Raw genomic sequence first — 5743 nt, 5'->3', positions numbered from 1 at the left:
AAAGAGAGAGATACAGAAGTTGTGTTCTGTTTTGTTGTTGGGTTTTTTTCCCATTACCATTTCTTCCTGGGTTTCAAAAACGGCTAGCAAGGATTCATTCCCATTGCAGAAGGTCTGACTAGATGTCCAGTTTTTTTCCTCCTCTGAGATGAAATAACATTTATTTTTGTAAGATATCCACTCGCTGGGGCACTGCTCAGGAAGAAACTTTCCGTAGTGAGATGTCTCAGTTTTTGCAACTACAAAGGAAAAGAGAGGACAAAATTTCTACCTGGTAAAATCTTAGCATTCATCAGCATAAGTCAACCTAAAATGTAGACTTTGTGAAAGCCAATGCCACAATAGATACCAGAAGAGAACCCAAAGGAAGGGCAAGGGTCCTGACCTCCCCAGCCTTTCAGGCACTGTCTTCAGCTGAAAAATGTGAGAGTTGGGGGCTGCAGCCCAATCATTACAATCAGTAGAAAATAAGCGGGGTTTGGAAAACACTCCTGCATTTTAGAGAATTAAGAGGCACTGGCAATTGACAATTTATACTCAGCACATTTTAAATCCAGTCATATGGTAATAAACCTCATACCATTATTTTATTGATCAAATTCATTTTAAGTAATGAAATTGCTTGCGTATCTACAACTGGTGAGATATTTCACAAAGACAAGTTGCTTTGAGTTTGTATCACACCTTTAAGTGTTTGATAAATCTATGTGAAGGTAAGTAAATTAGGTGTTTGAGATGTTAATGAAATTTGTCTGTTAATGAAGAAGTAAAAATTACTATTATTTGGATAGAATGGTTTGGATAATGTTTCATTGGAGTTGTTCCCCTGCATGTTTTGATGCTCCCTCTTCATCTTCTTTCTGTCACAGTAGCTCTGTAAGGGTGATAGGACTCACTGGCATGTTTCGTTTCAGTGCTGTTTTACTTCTTGCAATGACCATAATTTGCATTTACTTTGGTTTCTACTTTCCAAACAAAAATAAATCTGCCCTGATTGTTACTAAATGGTTACAGTGACCTCTTCTGTGCTGCATGGTGTCTTTTGTAACACACTGAGGCTCACCCAGTGTATAAAGTATGATTTCTAGGTCATCCTGCTGGGATCCAATCCTGACCTTCTGCCCCCAAAGTGCTTTTATCCACTGCTTAATCTTGGAGATGGCTAATATTGAAATGAAAGGAACTGGCTGTTTATGTGAGTAGAGGGGCTTGCAGAAAGTGAATTTATCTCCCAGACACTGCAGCCTACTGTTGCTATGCTTGCTCTCTTTCCCCTTCTGATCAGCTACTCTCTTTCCTATATATAAACTGGAAACCCCTTAGTGAGTCACCTGTGAGCACTGCCCTCACCCCCTTCAAGAAAACATGACCGCTTCCATTTAAATAAAAGCCTAACAAAGCAAAGGAAAATCATCAGGGACAGATGTAACTATCATTCTCCATTAATTTCCATGTATGTGCAGAAGACCTCACTACTATACCTCATGATGTTACAGGGGTGTCTTGGTTTCGGCTGGGATAGAGTTAATGTTCTCCACAGTAGCTAGTAAGAGGCTGTGTTCTGGATTTGTGCTGTGAAGAAGGCTGATAACATACTGATGTTTACAGTTGTTGCCAGGAGAGTCAGGGACTTTTCCAGCTTCTCTGCTGTGCCACTGTCTGCACTGCACAAGCTAGGAGGGAGCACAGCCCCAATTACTAGCCTCGGATTCGACCTTAGGTTTAGGATTGAGACCAAACTGGCCAGTGGTATATTCCATATAATGTGCATCATGCCCAGCATATACATGAGGATCTGTCTGGAAGTTCTCTCTCTCTCCTGGTCACCTCTTGCTAGCTGTCTCTCTCTGGGTTGCCCCTCTCTCGGGCTTATCTCACTCTCCTGGTCAGTTCTCGCTCTCTTGGACATGGGGTCTTCCCTCTCTTCTGGACCTGTGGTTTCAGGACTCTCTGTGCTCTGGGATTATTAGCCAGGAATGGGCTAAGCCTTGGTCACTGGGCAGTAAGCAGTTTAACTGTGTATGACTCATTTGAATATTGGTATATTTGTACATATTATCATTATTATTTTCAATTTTATTGTAGTTTAATTATTAAGTTGTTCCTATCTCAACCCACGAGTCTCTTTTCCCTTCACCCCAGGAAGGGGGAGGGTGAGCGAGTGTTTGTGTGGTGTTTGTTTGGTTACTGCTATCAGGATCAAACCACAGCAAGGGGGCAGACCAAAGATATATTCAATGCAGACATTCAAGAGCTCCCTGTGCAGACAAGGCTGTGGAGGCTCCATTGAGATGCACATGCATCCATTGACTCGGATACCTCATGTAATACTGCAGGCAGCACAGCCTTTGCTCCTATAGAAGAATTCTGCATGGTACAGTAGGAGCACATCTGTCCCCTACTGTGCCAGTGGGAGGCAGGTCTGACTTGTGAAAAACACAGCATGTAATACAAATGCTTTTTTAAAAACAGAAAGGCAGAATGACCCCCAAACGCTATTTGTGAAAAGATAATCTAGGTGTATTATGTAGCTGTCTTCCGTATGTGACAATAAAGGAGCCCTCAAGACCAGATAGACGAGCAGCCCACACAGTAAGCCTGGAGTCTATGCCTGGAGATGCAAGGCTGACTTAGTGCACTAGCTGGTATAATCAGGTAAGTTACTGGTGATAAGCACAGACAAGACATGCATACACCATATGCATGGTCAGGCAAGAAACTACACTCTTAAGAGCAGTAAGGATGCAGCAAAAAGGAAAAAAAAAGTTTACAGCTGGATCATCTGGATTTTTTCTGTAGGGAGAATTCTCTCTCCTTTTAAATTCTGTCTGGAGGTTATTCAACCTTATGCTGACATCAAAGCAACTGAAGCAGTGATGAAAGTCCCCGGTTTTGTGACTCTGCAGGCAGTGCAGTACTAATGTTGGTGCGCTTGATTGTGGAGCAGCCCAGTAGTCAGAGGAAACATACCTCAAATAGAAAATGTTGCAAAAGCTTACCAAAGACGATGGCAATGACAGCCAGCACCAGCAAACAGGCTGTGAAAAAGAAAATCATTAATGGTTTTGTATATATGAACACTTAGGGTCAGACTATATTTCCATATTAAGTATGTCAGTAGCAGGATAACCTTTCATTTAAGCTCCAAGTATGTAAATACAAAGCACTACTGAAGTAAAACAAGGCACCCTGAATTGACATTTATGTACATGGACAGTTCGATAAAATGGACAACTATCACCAAATTGGCTTTTTTTTTGATCCATATACACCCTAAACTTTTCCATGGATGCACAGATCCCAGTATAGCAAATTTAAGCCTTCCAGTCCCAAGTTCATCTCCTCCTCTATGCTTTGCAGACATCTTAGCAATAATCTCTGGAAGCCAAGAACTCATAGGTCATTGCTGACTCCAATTAAGCTACATCCATGTCTGGAGAACAGGACAATGTTCTCATGCATTTGAAACATTAAAGACTGAGGTTCAGAGTATGGCTGCAGTCTTGAATCAAATGCGTTTTCTCTTTGTCACAAGCTCTACTTCACAAACAAATTTCAATGCAGATGTGCAAGCTCATCTGTAGCAAAGGCACAAGCTATTTATTTTCTCTAATGAGGTTTAGCTTCACTTTCTACATCTTATCCAAGAGTATTTCAAACAGGTAAACTACTACATGGGAAAATGCCCATTTTCACACAAAAGAGAGCACTTGGATCAAACACAGTTACCTTAAATTTTGTGTCTACAGCTTTCTCTAAAAGTAAATTCCCAGATTTTGATTTATCCAAGCCAAGGGACCTGGAAGTAGATTTGAAGCTATACTTCAGACTTCCTGCAGGAAAGTGTCTTACCTAAGACCAAACAAAAAATCTTGTATTTTGACTGCAAGAACCACTCTTTACAGCACTTTCCTGTCCTCCACACCCACGAACAAGCTGCCCCTTCCTCTCTGGCAACTTGTTTGATAGTACTGGTGTTTACATTCCCAACAGGTACTTGCACCATCTTGGTGGTCTCAGTCTCCTGTTTATCTTCAGACTCCATCTACAGCTGGGAAACAAAGAAAGAAGCTATGATTAATCAGTGCTTCCCCTACTGTCTATAAAAGAGTGGAAAGAGTAGAAATCCCAAAGCTGCCTTAGTTATTGCCTGTACATGAGGGGATGAGGGCAGGTGGACAGAGAAATGGGGGAACAAATTAAAAAAAAAAGGAGCTTGTGCAATATATGTGAGGCCCCTGAAAGAAGAAGGCAGTATGGGAGAAAACCCACTTCCCAGGGAGGTGGATGATCACGAATGAGGACTGTAATGGAAGGAGAGCGAAGGACAGAGCAGATGGGAACAATGTGATAGGGAACGGATGGGGCATATCAAGGCAGGAGTGAAAGGCCACAAAAACCAGAACTTTCTGCTTCACCACCATGTAGCTTAAGGTAGTTTTGTTTGCATGTGAAAAATTCAGGCAGTTTCCCAAGTGAGGCCGAACCTGGTACAAGGAAGTTTCTCTAGCTACACTGTACCCTTTTGCACTCACTCCAACGAGTGATGTTTTCTTCACAGTTTTTCATAAATCCCACTTCCAAAGACATACATTTAACAGAAAAAGTCACACAGAGAAGAATATGCAGCTATAAACATTACTGTGTCGGTTCAGAAATGTCAATTAATCTTTATGAGTTAGGCTATATTAGAGGGAAAAAAACCCACTCCTCTTTAAAAAAGCCTCCAACATCCTCATTTTCATTACAGTTATTATTATTTATGTTAATTGGCACATACCTCAGAGTCGTCCTCAACTCCACAAAATCATAAAGGTAATTAGGTGCCTAAATATCTCTAAGAATCAGACTCCACTTGTGCTTGGTCCATCCTAAAGAGCAGAAAGAAACTAAGGTTTGGAATGGTGCTCTTTCCCCAAAGACTCTTCTGATTGCCCCAAACACATCTTCAAAACACTTTGTCCATTTCAGCACCTGGATATTCACTGTTTGGTACATGTGAGGATGCATGAGGCCCTAAGTTAAAAGTGGGAGTTCTACTGTAGCTGTTTTGACTTGTGGTTGCTATAAGAGATGCAGGATGTGGGAAGCATCGCCTTGGAAACACAACAACGGCAGTGGCACGATCCAGGGAAGAAACTTCTGGAAGATACAGACTGCATGCATAATGAGTATTCAGATATGCTAATTGTATATGAATATGCTAATCTGCTATGTAATAAAAGGCACGAGCACCTGGGAAGGCACGTGCATGATTTGTAACGAAGGGTCCCTTGCGACTAGCACAGTGTTTTGCAGCCAGCATGCTGTGAATAAAAGAGTGCCTGCCTTCTAAAACTTCAAAACAAGTCTTAGAGGTTTTTATTGTCCAGCTTTTACAGTATCACGTGAATGTAGGGCTGCCCATCGGCTGGGCCTCCGGCCTCCAGCGAGCATACTGTGCTTTGTACGGAAAAAGCACTGCTTTTGACTGCAGCCACTGAGGAGGTTCTTGTGAATCTTCCCATCCACACTGGGGAAAAGGCCTATTCCACACCCTGGGCTTTTGGGACATCATGGTGAGTAACACAGCCCGCTGGGGTGCGGGCCAGTTACCACCCTGGAACTCCAGCCATTTCCTGAAGTGTGGCCAAAAACATGCCAAAGAACGTTCCGAAGATCGGCAAAAAAACCCACACAGCCCGAAAGCCAGGAGTTTTTCCTTGAGCCACAACAAATATTTCTATTTTTGAGGGCAGGAGCA

Source organism: Pterocles gutturalis, unplaced genomic scaffold (genome assembly GCF_000699245.1).
Source record: "Pterocles gutturalis isolate BGI_N339 unplaced genomic scaffold, ASM69924v1 scaffold16296, whole genome shotgun sequence".
NCBI lineage: Eukaryota > Metazoa > Chordata > Aves > Pterocliformes > Pteroclidae > Pterocles > Pterocles gutturalis.
The sequence above is the reverse complement of the archived record's forward strand: the minus strand, read 5'-3'. Positions refer to the sequence as shown.